Source organism: Suncus etruscus, chromosome 3, assembly GCF_024139225.1.
Source record: "Suncus etruscus isolate mSunEtr1 chromosome 3, mSunEtr1.pri.cur, whole genome shotgun sequence".
Lineage (NCBI taxonomy): Eukaryota > Metazoa > Chordata > Mammalia > Eulipotyphla > Soricidae > Suncus > Suncus etruscus.
In genome coordinates, this window is record NC_064850.1 from 99,933,913 (window position 1) to 99,946,002 (window position 12,090).

The window sequence follows — 12,090 nt, forward strand, 5'->3', positions numbered from 1 at the left end:
TTTGAGTGCAGTGTCAGGCATAATACCTGAGTACCACCAGGTGTATACCAAAAAAAATAAACTACCCAGAGATATAATAAGTTACTTTTATTGTGTAAGTCAATCCCCCACAATTCATACAGTCCTCCAAGCACTGCCAGGCATGATTCCTGAGCACTGCTAGGGATAGGCCCACACCTCAAAAATCAAGAATGCAATATCTCTTTATTGTAACTGAAAATAAAGATAAGTGTGTTCAAATGTTCTCAAATATAAAATATGCTCTTTTAAAATTTTATATACTTAATTAATAATAAATAGTACAAACATCAAGTATCAGTCATTTCAGAACAAATGTACTATTGATTTTGTTTTGAAAATATGTTATTTTTTTCATTTAGACTCCTAAGACATATATTTGAATTGTATAATGTGTCTATATGCAGTATTACACATAATACTCCACATAAATGATTCTATTTTCTGTTCTGTATTTTTTTTTGTAGTTTTTGGGTCACACCCGGCAGTGCTCAGGGGTTACTCCTGGCTCCATGCTCAGAAATTGCTCCTGGCAGGCACAGGGGACCATATGGGACGCTGGGATTCGAACCGATGACCTCTTGCATGAAAGGCAAACGCTTTACCTCCATGCTATCTCTCCAGCCCCATTGTTCTGTATTTTTAAATAAATACATAAACCTGATACAAATTTTTCTGGCCATTAAAAATTTGGACATTCCGGGGCCTGGCGGTGGCGCTAGAGGTAAGGTGCCTGCCTTGCCTGCGCTAGCCTTCAAGGGACCGCAGTTCGATTCCCCGGCGTCCCATATGGTCCCCCAAGCCAGGAGCAACTTCTGAGTGCATAGCCAGGAGTAACCCCTGAGCATCACCGGGTGTGGCCCAAAAACAAAACAAAAAACAAAAATTTGGACATTCCTAAGAAGATGCTAAAGTGGTGATCTAATTACAATTCATTTAAATGGAAGATATTTGAACCTTCCAAACACATAAAATAGCCTTAAAATCAAATGAAGTAACACATCAAATTTAAAATAATACTGATAGCTAGAAATTATATGATACATATATACATACAATGCCCATAAAAATTACTTCTTAGGAAAAGAGCGTGACAATGCCTGTCTGGTTGCTCTGGGCAGGGGATGAATCTTGAATGCTTGCTTCAAAACCATTGCTGATTTCACCTTTCTTTCTTCGTTCAGTGAAAGCAAATTATCTTGGGGGTTTTTCTCCCCAGTTTGTGAAAATAGGTCTTTCTGAAAAGTGAATACGAATATTGCTAAAAACATGTAAAATCCCTTAAATATTTATTCATATTTCTTATTTGTCAATAGATAATACTTATACATATTTAACTTTTTGAAATTATGTCCATAGTTTAAAAGTCTAACTCCTTAGCTTTAAATCATATCTTTCAATTTCAATATTGATTAACAGTCAATTTTATCTCTTGTCATTTTTTTCTTTAATGTTTCACTCTTATGCTTTAAAGCAATATTTATAAACTCTTAGAAATCTAGTCATCATATTTAACTTCTTAGCTCTTAGATTCCCTTTAATTTCTGTTATAGTTTGCCTAGTTAGAACTAATACTTTGCAATTTTTCCTAGAGGGACTTGTGGAAACAATAGCTAAGTTCTTTGTATGACCACTGATTTATTTTTTTATACTTTGGTCATGATACTTAAAGTATGTCAACTATTGTTCTCTGCAGTACTAGTGTTGAATGTTGTGGTGAGATTTGTGAACCAGTTTAAATTTTGCTTTATAAGCAATGTAAACATTTGTTTTAAATAAATAATTATTTAGTATTAATATACAAAGATGTTAAGGGGTAATTTGTCTTTACTTTTCTTGATAGTTTTTTTTTCCCGTTAGCACAATAATGAAATAAACAAAAAAAATCAAGTGAAGAGACCATTTGTTCAGATTTCTACTACTACATTTGAAAACTGAGATAGAACAAATTTTAATAAATTTAAATACAGTTACCAAAATGGACTTCCATAAAAAAGGAAAACTGTCCAGTTTGATTTTATGTGTGAAGATGTATGTCATCTTGAAAATAATGTTTGTACTCATGGATGCAGATCATGCCAGATTATAGAAAAACCCCAGAAGGCAGAATCAACAGAAACCATTGACTGTTGAGAAAACTGAAAATAAATTGGTTTAGTGAGTGTCACTCCTCAGGAAAAGCTTCTCCTAAAGTATCTTTTAGACAGGAACCACTCAACATTTGATCAGAAGAAAAGAGCTTATCTCATCAATGTCAGTGTTCAATTACTCCATTCATTTAGGAAAAAGTCAGTTTTCCTCTTGTGTTCATCTTTTGTTTTCATGTACAACACTTCAATTATGCTCACTAAATGTATGCAGTTCTGTTTGTTCTTTAAATTAATTATGTTTTTTGTTATTGTTTATGGGCCACATCCTGTGAGCTCAGGGGTTACTCCTGGCTATTCACTCAGAAATCACTCCTGACTTGGGGGGACCATATGTAATGCCGAGGGATCGAACCGAGCTCTGTCCTATGTCAGCCGCGTGCAAGGCAAATGCCCTACTGCTCTATACCACTCCAGCCCAGTTATGTCTTTAAATTAGTTATATTAATTTCCTGCAATATCTCGTGAAGATAATAAATTTAACTCAGTTTTGACAGTAATTATCTAAAGATAGTGTCATATCTTCTAAACTAAGCATTCTGTTCCAGAAGTTTTCTATCATTACACTTCAGAAGTCAGTTTCAAGTCTGAGTTGTCACCTGTGCTTCTGACTGCTGGAATATAAATCATAGATCTCAATTTTTTCTCAATTTGAGTAATTTAGAATGAGTTACAGAACTCAAGCTTTGATATTTAACTGTATTTTACAGTTTATTTAAAGTAGAGAGACAACCAGATTAAGGGGTATGTAGATTTAGAGTTGGGAGAGAAAATTGTTTTGTGGAGTTGGAAGTTGTTGTTCTCCCAATATATGAATAAGTTTACCAACTTCAACACTTCAAGATGTTGACATGATTGCTGTTAACTTCTTTTTCAGGCCATTTCTCATCTCTGCAGGATGGAGAGCAAGAATGAAGTTTCCAAGACTCTAAACATGGTTTTGTTTATCTAATGGCCTGGTCCAAGCCAGGAGAATATCAGAAATTTATTGAGAGTGACTTCATTGGAACAAAAGATGCTCAGGGCCAGAGATATAGTTAGTGTCTAGCATGAGGTTAAGCACTTGCCTAGTATGCAACTAACTCTAGTTCAATTCCCAATATCCCACTTTTTCTCTCAAGCACCACTAAGTGTGATCTCTGAGCACAGAGATAAGAGCAATCCCTGAACAACCCTGGGAAGGCTTCAAAAAATGAACAAATTGAACAAAGGATGCTTATATTAAAGCTCATCAGAAGATGCCAGTAATCTAGAATGGAGTATATCTACCTATCTATCTTTATATTTCTATATATCTCTAACCCTATCTCAACTCCAACACTATTATCTCTCACTATCTATATCCATATTTCTATAATTTTACACAGGTTAAAAAAAAGCCTTTTAGGTGGTTCACACATTACCACTTTAATCCAAACACAGGACAAAAAAGAAAGCATATGTGTGGGAATGGAGCAAAACAATGATGCAAGATTATCAATGAATGAAAACTTGAGTCTTCTGTGAAATAATTCAACTTTTAGTATATTTTGAACTATAAAAAATATCTAAATTAACGTGACAGAAGATTTTATATTATCTTTAATAAACTATATTAAATTACTAATAAACTTTAATAAACTACTGTAAAGCTTAACTTTTAGAATCAATAATTTCTGGAAAAAGTATGAGAGCTGTAAAGATGTCCCTTAAAAACAGAAAAAAAGGCCTGAGCAGTGGTGGCACAGGTGGTAGGGTGTTTGCCTCAAACGTGTTAACCTAGGACAGACTGTGGTTTGATTCCCTGCCTTCCCATATGGTCCTCCAAACCAGGAGCAATTTCTGAGTGCATAGCTAGGTTTAACCCCTGAGTGTCACCTGGTGTGGCCCCAAAATAAAAATAAATAAATAAATAAAAATTAAAAAAATAAAAACAGAAAAGAATGAGGAAATACGTATATAGTTAGTTTATGGGAGGGGTCAGAGAAATAGTGGAGAAGGCTGGTAACTTGCCTTGCACATAGCCAATCCACATTTGATTCACAACACCTGATATGGTCCCCTAAACACAACCAAGAGTATTACCTAAGTGTAGAGCCAAGAGTAACCCCTGAGTTGTAGCCTCAAAAATAACAAAAAAAAATTACATAAAGGCAGTGAATGAAAAAGAAAGTTACTTTTAACTTACATTTAAATGAACATTCTAAAAATATGTGGTGGGTGTATATGTGTGTGTGCACATATGTATATGAAAATTGCTTAACATATTATTTATACATATACATACATCAAAAATTATGTGTGAGGGGCTGGAGGAGCTCTAACCTTGGACAGACCATGGTTCGATCCCTCGGCATCCCATATGGTCCCCCACCCCAAGCCAGGAGCGATTACTGAGGGTATAGCCAGGAGAAACCCCTGAGCATCAACAGATGTGGCCCAAAAACAAAAACAAAAAAAAATGGATGTGGGTGACTACTACAATTTAGTGATTACTATAGTGTTCACAATAGGGAATATTATTGAGAGGAATATTTAAGAGACTTCACATGTATATTGAGTATTCTATTACTTAAAAGGTGGATGCTAAATTTTTTTAAATTTTATTATTCTCTTTAACTTCCAGAAATAGTTAAAATAAAATAAATCAAAAGAACTCAAGTAGACAGTTTTTTTCCTCCTCTTCTATGCCACGCAATAAAAAGAAATAGCACACAAATAGAAACTAGCTATTTGAATACAGTTAATTCCTCTACTTGACAAAAGATAATAAAGCTGATACATTTTGACCAAAGTAAAAATTTTTATAGAATTCGATCTGTTTGAGATAATTCAATGTGTTCAAGTAGCTCTAATTTCTCACAGAGTATTTAAATTTCCTAGTGAAGTTAGTTCTTACCTTTTCTGTTAAGGTAGTTGGTAGCCTTATTTTAATACATTTATAAGATTTCAAATACTATAATTTATGATGTTGTTACTGGTCGTTCTCTATAGGTACAACATGCCAACACTGCACCTTCCACTAGAAAGTGTTCACTTCATCTTAAATGCCTACTTTTCCTCCAGATTTTTAGATTCTGTTTTCTTTGGGCATTTTTAAAAATTCCTTAATATACTTCTTTCTATCCCATGTATGATAAATATCATTCTGTATTTGTTCCTGTTCTGGATGACTTCACTCAGAATAATATTCTCCAATTCCATTCATATGGCAGCAAATTGCATGATTTTATTTTTACGCATAGCTGTTTTGTATTCCATTTTGTATATATGCCATTTTCTTTATCATGTCACGTCTTCTTGGACACTTGCGGTGTTTCCAAATTTTGCCTTGGACATTTGGGGTGTTTCCAAATTTTGTTTTACAAACTTTGTAAATAGTGTTGCAGTGAAAAAAATTTAAATCACAGTATTCTCCAGTATGCCTCCAGAATACAACTCTTGCTGTGACACAATTCAAGTAAACAGAAAGTCATAAAAACCAAGATCATACAAAGTATCTTCTCAGTCCACAATGCCATAAGGCAGTAATTAACCATAAAAAGAAAGGTGGTAAAGGATTCAAAATTTAGAAACTGAACAACAGTATCAAAGAAATCATATAAGGAAGAAAAGATTCTTGAAATGAAAAAAAAAAAACCTAAAGAAATAAACACTGAGAACACTTTGAACAAAGCAATAGCAATCCTAATGGGGATATTGATTACAATAGAAGTTTATATTATTAATAAGAAAAACCTCAAATAATTAATGTAGCCTCATAGCATGAGAAACAAGAAAACAAGTGTTTTTTTGTTTTTTTATTAAATTTTTATTTTTAATTATGAGAACAAAGATGCAAAGAAACAGGACAATGTAAAGTTACAATGGAAGGACAATCACCCATAAACAGAATTCTCAGTAGTCCCATTGCTGATATCTTAACTTTGAACTTTCAGCCAAAGAACACTAAGAAAAATAAAACAGAATCCATGTACAATTACCTTGTCCCTCAAGTCCCCAGATTGTAGTACATAATATTTCTTAGCAGCACACAAAGCAATCTAAAGACATAAAACTTATGTAACTCCTTAAACTTTGAAGGCAAAGTACTTTTCTACTTTCCATGCACATGCATATTAGTTTAAGTTAACCTCAAAAGTTTAAGTGGGTTGTTATTCTTAAGGATTAGAGTCAAAGGAGCACAGTAAAAATGGTGTTGGAGTGGCAATTATTGTTTGCATAGGCCCACCAAAATATGAAAGACATGGAAAGGAAAAGACTTGGCCTAAATACAAGGAGAACCTACTCCTGAAGTTTCCTGGCATAAGACCAACTCTAGGCTCCAGGCAAACTAGTTTTCCAATCCAGGTCATTGTCTGTAATGCCAATACACTTTTATTTTTCACATAGTCTCTGTTGTTGGTATCGTGTTCCTATATTAAAGATCCTGGAATCTGCATATTCTATATTGCAGTCAGGATGGTGCAGAGAGTCCTCTCATTTCACCTCACAATTAAAAGGCAATGCAGAGAACCCTGTCCTGTAAGCAGGTCGTTGTTGTTGTCAAGTCTTCTTAGTGTTAAGGGAAGTCTCTTTTGAGCAGGTCCATGTCAAAGCCATGGTACGGTCTTCCCTGGTAGAGGATTGCTTCCAGGTAAAACAAGTGTTTTTAAATGAATCTCTAATTAGGAAGAAAAAAAGAACAGAGCAGAAATTAACAATATATAAATCAAGGAGATAACAGAAAGGCTTTGTGAAAACAACAGCCTTTTTTAAAGAAATATATATATATATATATATATGGTTTGGGGGGGGCACACCCATTTGATGCTCAGAGGTTATCCAGGCTAAGCACTCAGAAATTGCCTCTGGCTTGTGGGGACTATATGAGATGCCGGGGGATCGAACTGCTGTCCTTCCTTGGCTAGCGCTTGCAAGGCAGACACCTTAACTCTAGCGCCACCTCTCTTGCCCCAGAATAAAAAATATTGACTAATATCAATAAACTCATAAATAAAAATAGAGGAAAAACAATCACTAGTAACAAATGACAAAAATACCACAAACACAAAAAAATATTTCAGAAACAATAAGCCAGTGCAGAAAAACAGCAGGCTGCCCAGTGATTAGGTATTTGCCTCACACACAGCAGATCCAGGTTAGATCCCCAGCATCCCATATTGTCTTCCAGCCTGCCAAGAGTGATTTCTGAGCTCAGAGCCAAGAGTAACCCATGAGGGTCACTGGGTGTGGCCCCAAACCAAATAATAATAAAAAATAGTAACAATGTCATATAAAAATAAATTTTCAAATGTACATTCAGAGTTTTGAAACTGAATGAATCTATAATAAATTTTTAAAATTAACTTTGAGATTTCCTTTTTATACATTTCTTTAAGGAGTTATATACAGGCTAAATTCTTAATAGAACATTTATTTGAGTTCACTAGTATTTGCATGCATATTACTCAATAATGCTACAAAAATAGTTTATATGCACAGATTCTAGGAAAATGAAAATCTTTGGCTGTGTCTGAATTCCCTTCTGATTCCCCTCATTAAGGGAAATGTGGTATGTGTGATTGTTTTGCAGATTTTAATGTTTCCCTGTCTTGCCAAAAACTGAGTGCTGATAACATGCATGATTCCAGGTAAGAGTGTGTCTATTAAATATTTTGCTATGAAAATAAAATATCCATTTTAAAAATAGGAAAAAACATCATTTGTAAGAAACTACAGTCAACTTTAATAGCAAAACATACTAATGTATGCGAAGTTCATTACAGACACTCCAGGCATCTGCTGTACTTCCAGGATTGCACAGAAACTTGCCAATAAACAAAGCTCTTGGAAAGGGTATAAAGTTCTGATTATTCTAAAACACTGTCATTAACCAGCATTATCCCTAAAATTAAGCATCTTTCTCCCTTCTGTTCCTACTCCTTGAAGAAGAAGGTGACTGACGGGTATATTTTGTTGTTCTCACCAGGTTTCCTTGGAGAAGAGAGTTTTGATTATGTACCCTACTTTAGCAATTGGTGTCATGGGTTGAATGCTCATCTGTTGTGGATATGGAAAAAACATTTGGCAGGGAGAAGATGAGTTCACAATCTAACTTCATTATTTATCAACCCATAACTATAGTCACATGCAATTTTGTTCTCTGAATCTTAATTCCTTCATTTGAAAGTTAGATATTTTATTGCTCCTACCATCTTTCTAATAGTTACAATGGTAAGAAAATGAAATATGCTCTATAATAAATGAGTATTGCAAATCACAATTACTACTTCAGTGTAAGATATTTGGTTTTATCCTAGTAAATCTCAAGACTTCAGGATTCTTTGTTTTGTTTTGTTTTGTGGAACAAATCTGGTAGTGCTTAGGGCTTACTTCTGGCTCTGCACTCAGGGGTCATTTCTGGTAGTGTGGGAGACAACATAAGCCCTTTACATGCAAAGCTTGGCCCTACTAACTGCACTACGGAACCAACCCCCAAAGACCTCAGGCTTTAAGTAACAGATGTTACTTGAAGTTAATGGGGTACTCAGGAGGTTAAATATTCAAGTTAAAATAATCAATGCTAATTATATGCTTTTAGCATGTGTCAATATAGTGAGAAGAGAGAAAATATGTTTCACAACAAGGAATCAGCATAGACTACATCTAAATAAAAGTAGGTTTTAATTTGCCCTAAAAAAACATTTCTTCCTTCCTTTCTTCCTTCTTTCTTTCCTTCCTTCCTCCCTTCCTTCCTTCCTTCCTTCTTTTCTTCCTCCCTCTTTCCTTCTTTCTTTCTCTCCTTCCTCCCTCCCTCCCTTCTTTCCTTCCTTACTCCCTCCATTCCTTCTTTCCTCTCTTCCTCCCTCCCTCACTCCCTTCCTCCATCCTTCCTTCCTTTCTTACTTTCTTCTTTTTCTTTTCTCTCTTCTTTCTTTTTTTGTTTCTTCTTTTTTCTTTCTTTTCCTTTGTATTTTTGTATTTTTCTTTTTTCTTTTTTTCTTTTTCTTTCTTTCCTGTTTTCTTTCTCTTTCTTTTTATTTCCTTTCCTTTTTTATTTCTACTTTCCTTTCTTTTCTTTCCCTGAAGTATCTTTTTAGGTAGCAAAATGAAGCCCATTAACATGATACAATTTGAGTAGCAAGGTGTTAGAAGATATTTTTTTTTAGGTGGTCTATGTCCAGTTGGTGTATCTACCTGGGAATTGTATATCTAGTGCTGGTAAAGAGATTTAGTAACTTTTCTGTGACTCTTAAAGGAACAAAAAGGACTTACTATTAAAAAATATAAGAAGTCAATTTAAAGATACAATAAACAAGTCTAAGTAATAACACTGGTGGATCTGTTTACAGAAAATTCAGGGTATACTCATTTGAAAATGTTTATAACATTTGGATAGGAAATTGATAAAGTAAGTTGTCACAGATATCCCAACTGAAGTAAGCTGGTTTAATACACTAGCTCTTTTCTACTAGATATTGAAATGTTCAACTTCCCCTATAAGTAGTACCTGGGGTCAAAATGATAGTCTAAGGGTTAAGGTGCTTGCTTTGCATCCTAGCTATCACTGTTTAAATTTCTGTCATCACTTATGGTTTCCTGAGCATGCCAGGGGTCAACAAGAAATAAAACAGGAATATCCCTGGGTATCTCTGGGTATATTCTCCTCTTCTCTGCCCCCAGCACAAAATTAAAAAAAAAAAACACAAGTAATGCCTGAAGTAAAGTATTATTCCCCATGAGGTCGTATACTAAGTATAAACTCTAAGGGTAAAAAGAACAGAGAAAATTATCTAAAATAAACAATCAAGTCCCTTATGCTAGAGATATCTAATTTGTTTTTGTTTTTCGGGCCACACCCATTTGATGCTCAGGGGTTACTCCTGGCTAAGTGCTCAGAAATTGCCCCTGGCTTGGGGGGACCATAGGGGATGTGGGGGGATCAAACCGCGGTCCTTCCTTGGCTAGCGCTTACAAGGCAGACTCCTTACCTCTAGCGCCACCTCTCCAGCCCCGAGATGTCTAATTTTTAATCCTTTACTATCTTGTACTAAAGAAATCAAATGTACCTAATACCTATCAGATAAGGGGTTAATATCCAAAATATACAAGGCACTGACAGAACTTTACAAGAAAAAAAATCTAACCCCATCAAAAAATGGGGAGAAGAAATGAACAGACACTTTGACAAAAAAGGAAATACAAATAGCTAAAAGATATATGAAAAAATGCTCGGAGCCTGCATGATGGCGCTAAAGGTAAGGTGTCTGCCTTGCCAGTGCTAGCCTAGGATGGACTGCGGTTTGATCCTCCAGCGTCCCATATGTTTCCCCAAGCCAGGAGCGACTTCTGAGTGCATAGCCAGGAGTAACCCCTGAGCATTACCGGGTGTGGCCCAAAAACCAAAAGAAGAAGAAGAAGAAGAAGAAGAAGAAGAAGAAGAAGAAGAAGAAGAAGAAGAAGAAGAAGAAGAAGAAGAAGAAGAAGAAGAAGAAGAAGAAGAAGAAGAAGAAGAAGAAGAAGAAGAAGAAGAAGAAGAAGAAGAAGAAGAAGAAGAAGAAGAAGAAGAAAGAAGAAGAAGAAGAAGAAGAAGAAGAAGAAGAAGAAGAAGAAGAAGAAGAAGAAGAAGAAAAGAAGAAACGAAAAAATGCTCCACATCACTAATCATCAGGGAAATGCAAATCAAAACAACTATGAGGTACCATCTCACACCACAGAGATTGGCAGGGATGTGGAGAGAAAGGACTCTTATTCACTGCTGGTGGGAATGCCCTCTGGTCCAACCTTTGTGGAAAGCGATATGGAGATTTCTCCAAAAGCTGGAAGTTGAGCTCCCATACGATTCAGCTATACCACTCGTAATCCTAGGAACACAAAAATAAAATATAAAATATAAAAATCATGGGGCTGGGAAGGTGGCGCTAGAGGTAAGGTGTCTGCCTTGCAAGTGCTAGTGTAGGACGGACTGCGGTTCAATCCCCAGCGTCCCATATGGTCCCCCCAAGCCAGGAGTGATTTCTGAGTGCATAGCCAGGAGTAACCCTGAGCGTCAAACGGGTGTGGCCCAGAAACCAAATATATATATATATAAATCCCTTTCTCACACCTATATTCATTGCAGTGGTGTTTACAATAGCCAGACTCTGGAAACAACCTAGATGCCCCTCAATAGATGAATGGTTAAAGAAACTATGGTACATATACACAATGAAATATTATGCATTCTTTACACTGACTGTATAGAAAGAGGGCATACAGTAAATGCACCCCATATACACCTCAACCCAGGCCCTTTGCTTGGTCTGTATTGTGAGTTGGGGGCCAAAAAAATCAAATGTATTGGTCAATTGTTTGTTAGGGGAAAAGGTGGAAAGTTTACATATTATCCTACTTTTGTCATACTCCTATGTTGTAGAAGAAGCTAGTGATGTCAGTTCCTGGTCAAATTTGTGACCCGTTGGCCTAGCATGGGGCACATCAGCAGAGGATAAGCATGTATGGATTAAAACCATCCAGGAGCAACTTCAGGGAGATTACTTTATTTTAGGTGAGAGTGGAATACTTAAAATGTTCTTCAGCCAGATTAGGGAAAAGAAAGACGTGACCTCAGTGTATTTAGGAGATTAGGGGAATGTAGGGTGCATGCTCTGTGTGTTTATCTACATCTCTCTCTTTACTTTTGTTTCCAGAGTCTGGCTATAGAGCTGAAATGAACATAGGCATGCAGAGGAAGTTTTTTTGTATTGTGGTTTTGTGTTCTTAGTTTATATCCCTAAGGGTGGTAGAGTTGGATCATATGGAAGCCTAATTTCCAGTTTTTTGTGATATCTCCATATTGTTTTCCATATACAGCATTCCACCATTGGACAGCATTCCCACCAGCAGTGAATGAGAGTCCATTTCTCCCTATATTCTCACCATTACTGATTGTTCTTGTTCTTTGTGATGTGTGCGAGTTTCATGT

At 35.7% G+C, this 12,090-nt stretch overlaps 1 pseudogene; it reads left to right on the forward strand.

Annotated features, from left to right (window-relative positions):
* Positions 1–11,311: 11,311 nt before the first annotated feature.
* LOC126005277 (uncharacterized) lies at positions 11,312–11,453 on the forward strand (annotated as a pseudogene).
* Positions 11,454–12,090: the final 637 nt, after the last annotated feature.